The following is a 17,834-nucleotide window of genomic DNA, read 5'->3' on the forward strand; positions in this document are numbered from 1 at the left end:
CCGTGCAACAAAAAGCCTCTGTTCCACCCAGAAGAGCCCTGAGCAGAGAGGGCCCTGCCGAGGCCTGCCGCGATGGACTCACAGATGGGCGCCTGGAGAGAGCGGGCTTTCATTAGGTCAGCCCAAGGGTGGGGGGAGCAGACAGCACCGCTGGGCTTGGCTGGGGAAAGAGGCGCCCTGAACCTGGAGGAACTTCAAGAGTTTACAGGATGCTCAGGAGCCTCCTTCACTCCGCCTTTTCTTCACGTCCTAAAGTGCATGGAGCTGGTCTTCAGTTTCCAGGCAGTGAGCATTGGCCCATGTGGGCTCTCCTCTGCCAAAGAGGGTCCTGAGAGGACCCCCACAACTTACAGCCCCCACCGCTTAGAGCCCCCACCGCTTAGAGCCCCCACGACTTAGAGCTCCCACCACTTAGAGCCCCCATGACTTGTAGACCCCATGGCTTGGAGACCCCATGGCTTAGAGCCCCCACAGCTTAGAGCCCAACCACTTAGAGTCCCCACCACTTACAGACCCCACAGCTTAGAGCCCCCACCACTAGAGCCCCCACTACTTAGAGCCCCTACGACTTGGAGACCCCACGACTTGGAGACCCCATGGCTCAGAGCCCCCACAGCTTAGAGCTCCCACTACTAGAGCCCCCACCACTTAGAGCCCGACCACTTAGAGCCCCCATGACTTAGAGCCCCCCATTCCTTTGGATTTTGGGGAGTTGCCCCGTCAGCTCCCAGTCTTTGTGGCTCTGTAATCTGAGATGTCCGAATGATCCTTTGATAGAAAAGCCCAGCCCTGCGGTTTCCTCTGCAGCCCATTGATGGGGGAAGTGGGGTCCCGCAAGGCTCTGGTGGGCCTGGAAGCTGGGCCTGCTGAGCCATGGGGCTATTCTGATCACCTCCTTCCTCTCTGCCCTATTGATGAGGGGGACCCGCTGCCCTCAATAGCACCAGATGCCTGAGTGCCCAGCACCCAACCCCGGACAGCTGAGAGCGACAGCAGGCCATGGTCACAGGTGCTGATGTGCTGGTGGAAGGCGGCCCACTCCACTCGGGGACAGGGTGGGCTCTCAGGGGCTGCATGGCCTTGCAGTGACCGCCCACAGGGTGAGGGGACCCTGGCTCTGTGGGGCTCGGGGCAGGCTGTTGAGAGAATCCTGTGGGCTGGCAGGGATCTGAAGCCCAGAGGGCTGAGGACCGGATGGGTGCTGCTGGTCCCGCTAGTGGAGGAACTGGCAGGGTGGGGAATCTTTCCCCCTGGGGGGGCACATCCTATGAGGACAGCAGCTCCCAGGAGGCCTCCAGAGGCTGGGAGGCCTTTCAACACGAGGATCTTACTGGCCAAAGCTGCTGCTCAAACGAACGCTCCGAAAGTCTCAGCAGGTGAGAGCGCAAGTCTCAGTGCCGGAAACTGCTGTGCTGGGGGTGAGGGGGGGTAGACCCAAGGGCAGCCAAGGGCTTTGTGGGGGCACCTGGGGCCCAGGGGCACAGGAAGAGCCATGCCCCACATCCAGTGCCCCCAGGTGTAATCCCGCTCCTCATGGCCCAAAAGGTTTTATGCGTGGGTGGGTTTTAACTGGGTGTCTGGAAGCAGGTAAAGTTGTGTCTGAGCTTGGTAATGAGAGGAAGGGTGAAAGGGAGGGACATCTTGGAGGAGACATGCCTGATGCAAAGTCTTTACCAAACAGAAACTCCACAGGCCTGACCATACCTGACCAGGGCACAGGGCAGCCGAGGCCAAGGGACAGGTCCTGGTTTGGGGTCACTGTGTGTTCTTGATCAAGGCATTGGGTGTTCAGCACCTCATCTTCCTTCTCTGCAAGGTGAGGGGCTTGGTCCCTCAAAACCCCAGTGCATTTACGAATTTTAACTATTCTACAAGGCTACGGCCAACACGTGTGCCTCCGAGTCAGCCTGAAGGCAACACGCGGGGAGCCTGGCGGAAAGCAGCCGTGTGGCCGAGGGCGGACGCATGCCGGGAAGAGCCCCTGTGCTGCGTTCATTAAGTTGTGATGGTGGCTTGTTAGCAGCTTGTTTTACTTCAAGATACTTCACTACATAAAGATTTTCAATTGTAAGATAGATTGAGTTGAAAACTGACTTTTCTAAAAACAAGGATTATTCCACATTGCAGAAATGATCCTCAGCTTCAAAGTTTTGTTTTTTAATGAGTGCACCCTTTAGGCATTTGGCACGTCTGGGCTCCAAATGCTTGTGTTCGTCCTGCGGACCTTGCAAAACGCACAGTGCCTCATGTCTCCTTCTGAACCTGGTCTGGTGTGAGCAGTGAGGAGGGAGTGTCTCAGGCTCCCATGGGGCTGAGGATGGGCTTGGCGATGTCCCTCAGCCCACAGAGACAGAGACGCACCCGGAACCTCCAAGCCATGGGTCTTGTCTGCAGCTGGGCCAGGTGGGGTGCACCTGCCAAGGGAGCCTCCAGGGTGGGTGCTGGCTGGCCGTGTGCCCTCTTCACACACAAGGGCAGGCCAACTTGAGTGGAACCGTGTCTGCACGCAGTGCTGTCTCTGCCCCCAGCAGCTGAATGCCACCTGCTGAGCTAATATTTGCTGAGCCATCGAGTCATGGATTCCTTCCTGACAACGTTGCTTAAGTGTTTATCTGAGCAAGAGCTTGGGTCAAGGTTGCCCTCGTCTCCCTGCCTCCCTCTGCAAACACCATTCAACTGCCAGCAGTGCCCTTGATGTCCCGTGTCCAGCTCCTCTGAGGGTGGTTTCCTGGCTCATAGTTGCCCAAAGTACGGCATTCCTTGTGGTGAACCACAGGGCTGGCCCAGGCTTCTTAGAGGTCGGAGGAGGAGAAGATGCCACGTCCAGCAGAAAGAGCTGCACAGTGGCGGCCCCGCATCAGAACGGCAGCTGTGGGGTGGCTGTGGAGCAGGGCACTGGCAGTGCGTTGTTTATGATGAGCTCTGCAACCAGTGGCTGTGTCTGGTTTTTTTTCTTTAATGGAATGAAGCAAACACAGGAGTCCCATGTCCCTGCAAGGACACAGTAGGGGTCTGGGTGATTTAGGGCCCTGGTGAATTCACACCCTCCAGGACACGAAGCCCTGTTTTCTGCACCATTTTACTGATGAGAAGCTTGAGGCTAAGAGAGGCCACTGGAGCAATCCGAGGGGAAGCCGGATCAGTGCTGAGCCCTGCGGGCCTCACCTCCCAGGCCACAGCCTCCCTTACCATCTCTCCAACCCCAGCCGAGGCCCTGGGTCCACCCCATGTCCGGGTCATGCTCCAGGAAGGGGTCAGTGCTGATCTAGAGCCTGGCGACAGAGCCCCTGGCCCGAGGCCTCCAGGAGGAAGTGTATCTCCAGCTTGCTGCCCATTGGCTGAGGACAGCGGGCCAGGGCATGAATCCCACGTGCACACAAGTGCTGTTCTGCTCTGTGCTCCATGAACACAGGTGCCCCGAGCGCCTCCGGAGCGCCAGTGCAGAGTGCGGTTCTGCTCTGTGCTCCATGAACACAGGTGCCCCGAGCGCCTCCCGAGGGCCACGTGCGGAGCGGGCAGTGCCAGATGGGGCCCACCGCTGTCCACAGGGCTTGTGGAGGTGCTGCCGTGCCTCCCGGATGCCCTGTCTGGGCCTGCACCCTTGCGCCGAGCTGAGGAGGCTGTGTGCCTATTTGGGAGGTGCCTGGGAGGTCACAAGCACAGCCTGTGGGTGGCCCAGAGCCAGTGACTGACAGTGGCGGGTGCCATGGCCACCCTGGCCTCCCCAGGGCCAACAGTGGGGTGCGGGTCACTGCCCAGAGCCCCCGGGCACCGGCTGACAGGGACCCCCTCCTGATGCCTGGTCCTGCCCTATCCTGCTCGCCTCGCCCCTCACCCTCAGGTTTCTCCTGCAGGAATCCCCATGGGGGTGCTGGCTGCTGAGGGACGGAGCTTCCCTCCTGGTGGGGCTACAGGGTGAGGAGGGCTTCGCATGGCGGAGGCGGCAGAGGGAAGGGCGCTGTGAAGGCCCTGGCAGCGTGAGAACAGGTTCACGGGGTGGGGGGGCATTGGAATAAATGGAAGAAGAACCGATATGATACAATATAGTGCTTTAAATTATGCACCTGCAGCACTTTTATGACATGGAATTGTCTTAAGAAAATACTACGTGACAATGAAGGACGCAGAACTGTGCGACTCAACCCTGAGTAGACACGAACACAGAGGAAAGTCCCGGAAGGCCTGTGGCCATGGTTTTCAGTTTCTTCCTTTCCCTCAATGCCTCTTCCAGTTTTGTAGGGTTAGCACGCATTGCTTTCATAAATAAATACAAAATAATAATGTGTGACATAGAAGGTTCGACTTCTTGAAATGTTGAACTCTAGGTAACTGTTTGACTCTAAACTTGTTTCTGGAAATGATTTTCCTGTTTCTCATGAACTGCTCAGGTGGGTAGAGGCCACTTACAGTTGGCAAACGGCAGAGGGCCCAGGTGTGGAGCTGTGGCCCAGGCTGGTAACGGGGAAGTTCCTCTGATTCCCAGTGCCTTTCCAGGCACGCCCACCTCCGTGAGTTGTTGAAACCTTTGCGCCTCCTCCTCAGGTGGAGCCCACACTGCACTCCCCTGTCAGCTCAGGTCCTGTGTTTTTTACCTGGGGTGAGCAGGGCCCAGCCCACCGTGTGGGTGAGAATTTGGTGAATTCCCTGTGTGCGGGTTTCTGCGTGCCCCACGTGCGTGCACCAGGGCCAGGTGCTGTTTCACTCACAGCCAGGAGGTCCATGGCCCTGGATGGTAAAAGTGTGTTTCTCCCCAGGGCCTGACTGCCTTGAGATGCTGCCTTCCTCTAGGGGCCTCTTGGAGTGTCTGGCTGGGTCCCTGCGTCCAGCTGGGGACTCAGTGGACAAGTGGGGGCGTGGCGGGGTGGGAGAGAGTGCCGGGGAGCATGGCATCCTTGCCCCCTATGCTACCAGGCAGGAGCAGTCACGTGGTCGTGTCTGAGTGCAAGGGCACAGAAGCCAGTGGCCCTGTGCTGTGGGAGGGAGTTGGCTTGGCCAGCACACTGACTTGTTGCTGCACTGGTGCCCGAAGCATGGCTCCTGATCGGCGTAATAAATGCCGGCTGCCACGGGGAAATGTCTCTCAAAGTGTGTGCATTGCTACATCCAAGAACAAGCCACTTTCTAAGACAAAAGGAGCATATCCCAGGCATTTTAGCAGTAACTGGCCTCACATCTATTCCTATCACATCTGCAGTGACTTCCTTCACTGAAGGCTGGAATCCCTCAAAGTCATCCATGAGGATTGGAATGAGCCTCTTCCAAATGCCTGTTCATGTTGACACTTTGACCTCCTCCCATGAATCATGAATGTTCTTAGTGACATCTAGAATAGTGAATCCTTTCCAGAAGGTTTACAATTTACTTTTCCCAAATCCATCAGAGGAATCACTAACTATGGCAGATACAGCCTTAAAAAACGTATTTCTTAAATAATAAGGCTTGAAAGTTGAAATGAGTCCTTAGGCTGTGGAATGGGTGTTGTGTTAGCAGGCATGGAAAGAACATTCACCTCCTTGTTCATTTCTATCAGAGCTCTTGGGTGACCAGGTACATTGTCAGTGAGCAGTAATATTTTGAAAGGAATCTTTTTTTCTGAGCAGTAGTTCTCAACAGTGGGCTTAACATAGTCAGTAAACCACGCTGTAAACAGACATGCTGACATCCAGGTTTTCTTGTTGCATCTATAGAGCAAGGCAGAGTAGACTGAGCGTGATTTTTAGGGGCCCTGGGATGTTCAGAATGGTCCATAAGCATCGGCTTCCAATGAAAGTCACCACCACACCAGCTCCTAACAAGAGCGTCAGCCTGTCTTTGAAGCTTTGAAGCCAGGCACTGACTTCGCCTCTCTAGCTAGGAAAGTCCTAGATGGTGTTCTTCCAATAGAAGGCTGTCCTATCTACATTGAAAATCTGCTGTTAAGTGCAACCACCTTCATCAATGATCTTAGCCAGATCTTCTGGACACGGAAGGTAACTTGCTGCAGCTTCTCCATCAGCACCTGCTGCGTCACCTTGCGTTTTTATGTTATGGAGATGGCTTCTTTCCTTAAACCTCATGAACCCACCTCTGCCAGCTTCCACTCTTCCTCTGCAGCTTCCTCACCTCTCTCAGCCTTCACAGAACGAAAAAAGTTAGGGCCCTGCTCTGGACTAGGGTTTGGCTTAAGGAAATGGTGTTGCTGTTTTGATTGTCTATCCAGAAAACAAAAACTTTCTCTGTATTAGCAACAAGGCTGGTTCACTTCCCATCATTCATGCACTCTCTAGAACAGCACTTGTGATCTCCCTTAAGAACTTTTTCTTTGTCTTCACTACTTGTCTCACTGGTGCAGGCCTTGCTTAGCTTTCAGCCTATCACAGCTTTCAACCTGCCTTCCTTGCTAAGCTTAATCATTTCTGGGTTTTGATTTAAAGTGAGACGTGGTGGGTCTTCCTTTCACTTGAGCACTCTGCGGCCATGGAACGGTTACTAACTGGGCTAATTTCAATATTGTTGTGTGTCAGGGAACAGGAACACTTGGGAAGAGGGAGAGAGGTGGGGGAACGGCTGACTGGAGGGGCAGCCAGAACACACCAAACATTTATTAAGTTTGTGTCTTATATGGGTGCAGTTCATAGCACCCAAAACAATTACGTTGGTAGCATTGAAGATCCCTGATCACGGATTGCCACTGCATATATAATAATATGAAGAAGTTTGAACTGTGGCAAGAATCACCAAAATGTGACCCAGAGCCACAAAGGCAGCACACGCTGCTGGGAAAACCGCGCCCGTGGAATTGCTCCACGCCGGTTGCCACAAACCTTCGATTTGTAAAAAAAGTAACATCCATGGAGCAAAATCAAGCAAAACACCATAAGACAAAGTACACCTGTACAGCTCTCTATAGATCTACATTTTTAAGTACATAGATCTATATAATTTATATAATACTTACATAATATCTCTATATAGTATATATTAGGTATGCAATATTGATTATACAGAGCTACATGTAGATCTATAAATTATATACATAGCCAATATTTTAAAACATATAAGAATGACTCTTTATAATGGCAGAAGACATAAATGTCTCCTCCTTTTCTATCTATGCATCTGGAACCTGATAGAGAAACCAACCCTAACAAGCTTTCACCGTACAATGGGCCTGGCTTCACTGAATCCTATCTGTGAATCTGGAACCTGACAGAGAAACCAACCCTAACAAGCTTTCGTCGTACGATGGGCCTGGCTTCACTGAATCCTATCTATGAATCTGGAACCTGACAGAGAAACCAACCCTAACAAGCTTTTGTCATACGATGGGCCTGGCTTCACTGAATCTGCATCTTACGTAACACTTACTGCCAGTAGGACCTGCCTAGTGACATTTAGCTGCCCTTCAAGTGGGCTGGCACCAGATGGAAATTGGACATAAGCTTTCGTGAGAGATAGTGTGCAGTTCCTGAGCTTTGTGTTACCAGATACTGTCTCTTCTCAGATGAGGGTCAAATTGAAATTTCATTACAGAAACCACCAGTCGCCACTGTTGAAGTTCAGAAGGGGTCCACCTGGTAAGGAAGGAGAGCACTACTACTCCTGCTGCCCACCTTGCCTAGTTCACAAGACAGGAGGAAAGAGAGAAAGCAAAGAGTTGGAAAGAAACAAATGTAAGATAAATAGCTAGGCGACCTTGGCACCACCACCCAGCCCTAGGAATTAAAAAATAATAATAATAACATCAACCCCTGACCTAAACTACTTGTGTTATCTGTAAATTCCAGACATTGTATGAAAAAGCATTCCAAAACTTTCTGTTCTGTTAGCTGATGCATGTAGCCCCCAGTCACGTTCCCCACACTTGCTTGATTTATCACAACACTTTCACGTGGACCCCTTAGAGTGTAAGCCTTTAAAAAGGCCAAGAATTTCTTTTTCAGGGAGCTCGGCTCTTAAGATGCAAGTCTGCTGACGCTCCCGGCTGAATAAACCTCTTCCTTCTTTTGTTTTTTTTTTTTGAGACAGAGTCTTGCTCTGTCACCCAGGCTGGAGTGCAGTGGCATGATCTCGGCTTACTGCAAGCTCCATCTCCCGGGTTCACATCATTCTCCTGCCTCAGCCTCCCAAGCAGCTGGGACTACAGGTGCCCACCACCACACCCAGCTATTTTGTATTTTTAGTAGAAATGGGGTTTCACCATGTTAGCCAGGACGGTCTTGATGCCCTGACCTCGTGATCCACCCATCTCGGCCTCCCAAAGTGCTGGGATTACAGGCATGAGCCACTGCATCCGGCCAAACCTCTTCCTTCTTTAAGCTGGTGTCTGAGGAGTTTTGTCTGTGGCTCATCCTGCTACACTGGGATGGCCTTTTCTGGATCCATGAAATGAGAATTCAGTGAGTCAACTCTCAGGGTAACAGGATTTTAAGACATCTTCATTTATGTAAAAGAAATCCCGTTCACAAACATTCCATTCTCAGTAACTGTGTTAATTGTAAATGAGTCTTGTACAGTCACTAGAGCAGGCATCACAAAAACATTGGTGCCTCGTTTTCTCATTGATAAATATGCATGAAAGTCGTCTGTTTCAACGATGCAGACAAAGATACAATGTTCCCTAATCCAGGTTACATCTTTTAGCCTGATTGATGGATTATCACTAATTAGATTTTATTCTTAGTTTTGTTACATGCAAATTTATCTCAGTGAAAAATAAACTCAACTAAATACTGTTCTTTACTTGCTCTCTTGGATAATAAGAATGTGGAGGGAAGGGTGAGGTTGCAGTGATGTGAGGATAAGGGGAAGGTGGTGACAGACCTGGACCTGGCAGAGGAGGAAGAGGAGGAGGAGGTGAGAGAGGCCCCTCATCTTCCCTGGTGTCATGCACGTGACCTCAACTCTCAGCTCCTGTGGTCTGGGTGGATCCTGGGTGCACAGAAAGCCTGGGACAGAGGTCCCGGGGACAGAAGGTCCTTGTTTCAGAGGATCCAGGGTGAGTCTGCAGCGAGTTTGCAGCAGCTCACCCAGCACGATGGGGAATGGCAGGGCTGGCTCCCTTTCTTGGGTTGCAGCTTTTCCAGGTCATGACATTGGCTCACTGAGCACAGTTCACACAGAGGAATGGCCAAAGCTCCAGGAACAGGGCTGGGCACTGGGTCATTCCGTGTTTGGGAAGATATCTTTCTTTTCATAAGGAATGTGGCATACATGCACACACACACACACAAACTGATTAACACACATATACACATAAACTAATAAACACATATACACACGTGTACACACTCACATATTTACCAACATATAAACATGCAAACACACACACCCACACACACACCGACACACACGTATATAGAAATTCATAACAGACACACACCAACACATGACCATACATCTACAAACTTATAAATGCACACACACACACGACATACATACAAATTCATAACACAGACACACAACAACACATGACCATACATCTACAAACTTATAAATGCACACACACACAAACACACATCAACACTCATACATACAAATTCATAACACAGACACACACCAACACATGACCATACATCTACAAACTTATAAACGCACACACACACATGACATACATACAAATTCATAACACAGACACACACCAATGCAGTACCATACATCTACAAACTTATAAACGCACACACACACACACCCCAGCAATACATATGTGTTAATCCATTTGTGCTACTATAATGAAATGCTTCTTGCTGGGTAACTGATGAAGAACAGGTTTTTTTCTTGCACAGTTCTGGGGGCTGTGAAGTCCCACATTGAGTCACCAGCCTTCATCCACCCTCCACCCTCGTGACCTAAGTTCCTCCCAAAGGCCTCACCCCCAACACTGTTGTACTGGATATTAAGGTTCCAACACATGGATTTTGGGGGACCCGTTCAGACCATAGCAACATTCATACACACAAACTCTTACCCTTGAAAATTAAAACCCTCACACTGAACTTAGGTCCTGAAACCTCCTCTCTGTTCTAGACTCCACTCAGCTCAGCCTCAGCCCTGGACTTCTCGCTCCTGGGGAGTTCAGTTCCCCGCAGCAGCTCCAGCTGGGCCTCCTCGCCCGGAATGGGCTGGGTCGCTTCGGGACCTCAACATGCTCGGCCATCACCACACTTTGAGGGGTCTCAGGAGGTAGCAGGATGCATCGTGCCATTGGTCATGCAGGTTGCACGTTCCTCAGCCCCTAGAGCAGCGGTCCTAAACCACAGTCTGTGCCGGCCGCAGGCCTGGTGAGCACGGAACAGAGGCAGCTCTCGGGACGAGAAGGAAGCTTTCTGGAAATGCCTCCCTGGCTGAGCCTGGTCAAGTGGCTGCGAGCCCACGCCAGGCAGCTTCCAGGGCCCAGGAAGTGATGCTGCATCGGGGACCCCCCTGTCAGGAGGCTGATGCGGACCCACATGCTAGCTGGCCACATGCGGAAGGGTCTCCGGGGGCTGCTGCCTCATGTCTCTGCCGCTGCTTCTCTGGAGGACAGCCCCTAGACAGGCTCCTGAGATGTGGCCGCTGCTGCTGCTCCCCTCACTCACTGGAAGCGCACGGTCTGCAGCTCACCCCAGAATCCTTGGGTGGGCTTCACCCACAGCCTGTAGAAAAGCCACATGGATTCAAGGCCGTGCCTCTGCACCGTGTCCTCTGTCCCTGAAGGCAGAGGGGACTTGGAGCTGGCCCCAGCATGGCCATCAGGGCTGTGCCCAGGAGCCACCTTCTCACACCCAGTTGAGGGCCTGGTAAAGCAGCACCCCCAGCAACAGCTATACAAAGAGCCCCTCTGGCCAGCCCTGCCCCCCACCTTTCCTTGTGGAGGGTCTTCAAGTCCAAGGTCCTCAGGGGTTTGCTAAGGCCCGTCCAGGGCCCTGCTCTGCAGAAGCAGTCTCCTCCTGTGGACAAGGCTACAGGCACTCACAAATGCCAAAAAGCAGCAGAGCCTGCAGACCACAGAAGCCACGAGCCAGGGCAGCTGCAGGCACTCACCTGGTGACAGGCACCCTGGCCCACCGGCATCCGAGATTCTCCTCCACACCTCCCCCTGTCCTCCGCACCTCCCCCTGTCCTCCTCACCTTCCCCCACAACCCCATCCTCTGGGCTGTGACTTCCCACCCTCTGGGTCCTGGCCCAGTGTCTGGCCTCCCAGCAAGGGGTGAGGTTGAGAGAGGCTGACAGGCATCTCAGACATGAGTCAGCCCATTCAGTTCCTTTTCCAGGGGCCACACTGAGTCGGCCCATTCGGTTCCTTTCCCAGGGGCCACACTCGAAGTCACAAGAGCCTTGATATGTTGCAGTGACCACCTGTTGCCGGGGCTGACTGGCTTGTTACCCTGGCACCTGGAGGCCTGTCTCAGATCCAACCCATCCTGCCCACCACATTTGCTGGACAAACCCTTGTCCCCAAGGAGACAGTGGCCACTGGTCTCTGAGTTTCTCAGGGAGTTGGGCCTGCCCCTTGGGATCTGGAGGCCCCTGCAGCGTGGGGAGGAGGGGCCATCCCTGGTGTCACAGGGGAGCTCAGCAGGCAGGGGAGAACCTCGCAGAGGCTTGGAGCTGGGATGGGACAGGCGACGTGCGGCTCTTCAAAGGCGACTGTGGCTGTTTGTTCATTTCAGAATATCCCTTAAGCCAACTCTCCCCAGCAGGTGAATTATAAAATCAACACAGTGCTTGAAATGTCTAAACCTTTGAAGAAATCCCTAAAAGGACGACATAAAAGTGTTAAGTTTATTTTAATTAATTCCGCTAAATATGTGGATGGATAGAGACCATGCTTTAAGACAACCTCCAGCAAATTAAGGTGAACAGTTCTGCAGAAGAATGAGTATCATGCCTAGTGTATACCTCCGAGGTCCTGGGAGTCCTGGGCACAGGCGAGACCCGGAGGACAAGGGTGAGTCCATCCACAAGGCGGGTCTGTGCGCTGGTGAACTTAGAGAGTGCAGGATGTTCCCGGTGTCGTCTGGATTCCCAGGCTTTGCTTTGCATCTTGCCTCCCTCTGGCCCCTTGCTCCCGGCCTGGCTCTGGCTGCCCCTCCATGCAGCGCCGCCCGCCGTCCAAGGCTGTGAGTGGGGCTGCCTGGAAGAGGAGCCCAAGTCCTCCTCACCCCTTCCAGCCGCCAGCTGGGGGTCCCACCCAACATCGCCCTGTGGCATCTGCCCGAATGCCCCATGGGCGTCCTGCCTCCCTCCACCTGGTGAAAGTTCTGTGAGAGGCGCCCTCCATTCCTGCCAGGCCTTTATCACACCATGCTCTGTGCAATGTTTTTGTTAAATAAGATAACGTGAGCCCTCTCCAAGTTACTTATCCTGCAGGGTGCAGGGTGGCGACTCATGCCCAGGCGAGTGACCTTCACCAGCCTGTCCTGGATTAGCCGGTGACTGTGCAGGATTGTGCAGCTTAGAGCCAGAGCTGCTGTGCAGGGTGCTGCCCCTGAGCCATCCCAGCGCATCCCGGCATGGGCAGGGTCACGGCTGGATTAAGGGGAAGGTGAAGTGGGGTCAGCGCCCTGCCCCCTGGACACACAGCGGGGGCTGCTCCTGGGCATGGCCTTGGGGCGTGAGGTGCAGCTGACTACACACACTGGCCAGGGGAGGACCCCTCTTCACCTCCACACCGCATGCCCCCCCCCACCGGTTTTTCTGCTTTTGCTTCCTGACCTGTTGTCTGCCAGCACACACCCATCAGCTGGAGGGCAGAGGAGCCCTCTCCCCAGTAAGGACTCACCCAGGCCGAGGAGCCCAGGTGGACAGCAAGGTTGCCATGAGCTGGGGCCGTCCTGAGTCCAGTCCAGTCCTCCCTCGGGGCATGTCAGCCTGGTGGGCAGAGCTCCATGCCCTTGAGGCTCACCAGGTTTGGAGGCTGGACAGGTGAAGACACTCTGGTGCCATGTGGCTGAGTGGATATGGCAGGCAGAGCGAGGACGGAGGGAGGGGCACGTGCTAGTGCCAGGAGGAGGCTGCCCATGGCCAAGTGGCCGACACTGGTCTTCCCAGCCAGCATGGAGAGTGCCAGAGGCATCAGGTGGCCCCTGGGGAACACAACTGGCCAGACAACAGGCTGGAGCCAGGGAAGGCCTGGGCGCCTGCCAGGCCACCCTGGAGATTCCTGTCACTGTGGCCTGCACTGCTGCATACTGGGCCCCCAGGGCGCCACGACCATGGCCATGGCCAGCCCCGGAGGATGTCCCCTGTCCTGGAGGCAGTAACCATGTGCCGGGACCCACCTCAGGGTAGGCTGTGTGGGGCAGGGGGTCAGGGCTTTAGATGCAGGACGAGGGGCCCACCTGGCCTCCAGACACACAATTTGGGGAATTCCTCTCGCTCACTGGCTTGTGTGGCTGGGCAGTCTTGTCTGTGTCTTGCCGTGTGGGACGGGACCAAGAACCCTGGGCACCAACTCACCGTCAGCCGGACTCCTCCCTGTAGCTGGCGGTGCGAACCTGACTGGAAGGCACCAGCTGTTGTGATGCCCAGAGCCCGGTTCAGGAGGCCTCTCCACCTTTCTCTCGGGGTCCTGTGCAGTGCAGCCTGACTCTGAAGGGGGCTGCAGGCACGGCTTTCCCAGCACCCATAGCCCAGCTCATTTTCCCCGCCTGGGTGATGCAGGGTGTGTGTGGCTCTGTCTTTTTCGGAAGCCTTGGTGCTGGCCGATTCAGCTCATCATAAAAGGCTTGAAACATTGGTTTGGGAGAGCGCCTGTGGACCTCCCCTCAGACTAAAATAGCAACTTGGGGATTTAGCCCTGTCCCATCGATCCCCAGGCCTACATGTTCTCCTTTCTTCCAATGGGGGTCTAGGGGATTAGAGATTATTAGTTCTAGTGGGTTACACAGTGACCAGCAGCACAGGAGAGATTGGCTTCCCCTTTTTGAAGGTGAACTGGGTCTTTTTTGTCCTTTTTTTAAGTAGCCTAAATAACACATGGCCAACAGGCACAATTTTCACAGACTCTTGACTTATGACAAACATATTTATTTTTTACTGTGTAGCTCTTTTCCTAGTTAAGAGAACTCCATTTTAATTCTAGCTTGTTACCATTAATGGCTGCACAAGCATCAAATTTTAAAGTTACTTGTTTGGGAATTTCTTTTTCTTCTCTTCTAGTTATTATTTTACTTGTATCGCCAAGGAAAGGACCAGTTTTTTATTTTAAAAACGGTGGTTGCAGGGGGCTTGGATGGGTTATAACCCCCATCAGATTGGTCATTTCCTGGGCTACATACCTTGTACTGAGTGACATTATACAAACAAGTTCCTTTTAACGTTCCTGTACATTTATAATAACTATAGAACGAAGGGGCCCAGCCCCTCCACACCTGTTGGTATTTCTTGTCAGGTGGGATGTGAGACTGAGAAAAGAAAGAAGACACAGAGACAAAGTATAGAGAAAGAAAAGTGGGCCCAGGGGACCGGCGCTCAGCATACTGAGGACCCACACCAGCACCGGTCTCTGAGTTCCCTCAGTATTTATTGATCACTATTTTCACTATCTCAGCAAGAGGAATGCAGCAGAACAGGGTGACAGCGGGGAGGTCAGCAAGAAAACATGTGAGCAAAGGAATCCGTGTCACAAATAAGTTCAAGGGAAGGTACTATGCCTGGATGTACATGTAGGCCAGATTTATGCTTCTCTCCACCCAAACATCTCAGTGGAGTAAAGAGTAACAGAGCAGCATTGCGGCCAACATGTCTCGCCTCCCACCACAGGGCGGGTTTTCTCCTATCTCAGAATTGAACAAATGTACAATCGGGTTTTATACTGAGACATTCCGTTCCCAGGGGAAGGCAGGAGACAGAGGCTTTCCTCTTTTACTAATCCTCCTCAGCACAGACCCTTCACGGGTGTCGGGCTGGTGGATGGTCAGGTCTTTCCCATCCCACGAGGCCATATCTCAGTGGGGAGAAACCTTGGACAGTACCCGGCTTTCCTGGGCAGAGGTCCCTGCGGCTTTCTGCAGTGCATTGTGCCCCGGGTTTATCGAGAATGGAGAATGGCGATGACTTTTACCAGGCATACTGCCTATAAACATACTGTTAACAAGGCACGTCCTGCACACCCCTAGATCCCCTAAACCTTGATTCCATACTACACTTGTTTCTGTGAGCTCAAGGTTGGGGCAAAGTTACAGATTAACAGCATCTCAGGGCAAAACAATCACTCAGGGTATAGATCAAAATGGAGTTTCTTACATCTTCTTTTTCTGCATAGGCACAGTACCAGCCTGATCTCTCTCTCTTTTCCCTACATTTACAAATGCCACAGTGAAGAACTTGGTTGCAAACACATTCAGGCTGTGAAAAGAACTCTGTGAGTAAAGTCCTTTCATTTCTTTGCCAGAGTTTTTTTGAGGCAGGTTCTAGAATTGCTGAGTCAAAGGGCAAATGCCACGTAGTTTTGTTAGATGCTGCCAAATCCTCTTCCATGAGGCTGCAACGTTCTGCATTCCACAGTGACGTATGAGAGTCCCTGTATCCCACAGCTTCACAAACAAAGCATGACGGCAAACCTGCACATTTACCAATCACACAGGTGAGGAATTTTATCCTAGTTTCACCTTTGTTTTTGGTTCACATTTTTATTACCAGCTTTTTTATGGTGTAATGCGCAGAAGGTAATGAACACACTCTACCCACAAGCTTCTTCTTGTGCCTTTGGAATCTGCTCCTGCCAGTCTGCAGGGAACCACGGATCTGCTTTCCGTCACGTAGGAGGCGTTCTCGACACCCTCTGTACACAGTACGCACTTTTTAAATTTGGCTTCTCTTACGCAGTGTAGTGACTTTCAGATCTATTCAAGCTGCTGCATGTGCCAATAGTCCACTCCTTCCTAGTGCTGAGGCCCCCATCACATGAGCACAACTGTTTCCTGTGTGTGATGTGTTGTTCTCTGGCTGTGCACTGCCAAAAAAGACATCATTAAAAAGAAAATCTAAATATAATGTAAAACCTGCCTTGCCTTAGGAAAAGTTTTTCTGGCAGTGGCTCACACTTATAATCCCAATACTCTGGAAGGGTGAGGCAGGAGGACTGCTTGAGCCCTGGAATTTGAGACCAGCATGGGCAAGATGGTGAAACCCCGTCTCTGTAAAAAATATAAAAATTAGCCAGGCATGGTGGCTCACGTCTGTAGTCTCAGCTCCTTGGGAGGCTGAGGTGGGAGGATTGCTGGAGCCTGGGAGGTGGAGGTTGCAGTGAGCTGAGATCACAGCACTGCACTCCAGCCTGGGCAGCACGGCAAGACTCTGTCTCTACCAAGAAAAAAACAAAAAATTAATAGAAGGAAAAACAAAAGGTTTTTCTTACCAAAAATACACTTTAAGGAACAAATTTATCATATTAAGTTGGAGCAAAAGTAATCGTGGCTTTTATCATTGAAAGTAATGGCAAAAGCTGCAATTACTTTTGCACCAACCTAATATTATTTTCTAATGACAAACTTGGAAATAATTGTCATTGTTCTCTAAAAAGAACAGTCTAAAAATAAAGAAGCAGCCCACTTACTTCTATGCTAGTTCTTTTAGTATTTGGTTATTTAAATTGGTGGTCCCTAACCTTGTTGGCACCAGGGACTGGTTTCATGGAAGACACTTTTTCCACGGACAAGTGTGGGGATGGTGGGGATGGTTTGGTGATGAAAAGGTTCCACCTCAGATCATCAGCATTAGATTTTCATAAGCGGCGCATAACCGAGATCCTTCGCATGTGCAGTTCACAACAGGGTTCCACTCCTATGAGAATCTAATGCCACCACTGATCTGACAGGAGGCGGAGCTCACACAGTAACGCTCTGACAGGAGGCGGAGCTCACACAGTAATGCTCTGGCAGGAGGCGGAGCTCACACTGTAATGCTCTGGCAGGGGGCGGAGCTCACACAGTAATGCTCTGGCAGGGGGCGGAGCTCACACAGTAATGCTCTGGCAGGAGGCGGAGCTCACACAGTAATGCTCTGGCAGGAGGCAGAGCTCACGGTAATGCTCTGACAGGGGGCGGAGCTCACACAGTAATGCTCTGACAGGAGGCGGAGCTCACACAGTAATGCTCTGACAGGAGGCGGAGCTCACACAGTAATGCTCTGGCAGGAGGCGGAGCTCACAGAGTAATGCTCCGGCAGGGGGCGGAGCTCACACAGTAATGCTCTGGCAGAAGGCGGAGCTCACACAGTAATGCTCTGGCAGGGGGCGGAGCTCACACAGTAATGCTCTGACAGGAGGCGGAGCTCAGAGTAATGCTCTGACAGGAGGCGGAGCTCACACAGTAATGCTCTGGCAGGGGGCGGAGCTCACACAGTAATGCTCTGACAAGAGGCGGAGCTCACAGAGTAATGCTCTGGTAGGGGGCGGAGCTCACAGAGTAATGCTCTGGCAGGGGGCGGAGCTCACACAGTAATGCTCTGGCAGGGGGCGGAGCTCACACAGTAATGCTCTGACAGGGGGCGGAGCTCACACAGTAATGCTGACAGGAGGCGGAGCTCACACAGTAATGCTCTGGCAGGAGGCGGAGCTCACACAGTAATGCTCTGACAGGGGGCGGAGCTCACACAGTAATGCTCTGGCAGGAGGCGGAGCTCACACAGTAATGCTCTGACAGAAGGCCGAGCTCACGGTAATGCTCTGACAGGGGGCGGAGCTCACACAGTAATGCTCTGGCAGGGGGCGGAGCTCACAGAGTAATGCTCTGGTAGGGGGCGGAGTTCACATGGTAATGCTCTAGCAGGGGGCGGAGCTCACACAGTAATGCTCTGACGGGGTGGAGCTTACACGGAAAGGCTCACTGGCCTGCTGCTCACCTCCTACTGTGCAGCCTGGTTCCTAACA

Source organism: Pongo pygmaeus, chromosome 4 (genome assembly GCF_028885625.2).
Source record: "Pongo pygmaeus isolate AG05252 chromosome 4, NHGRI_mPonPyg2-v2.0_pri, whole genome shotgun sequence".
Lineage (NCBI taxonomy): Eukaryota > Metazoa > Chordata > Mammalia > Primates > Hominidae > Pongo > Pongo pygmaeus.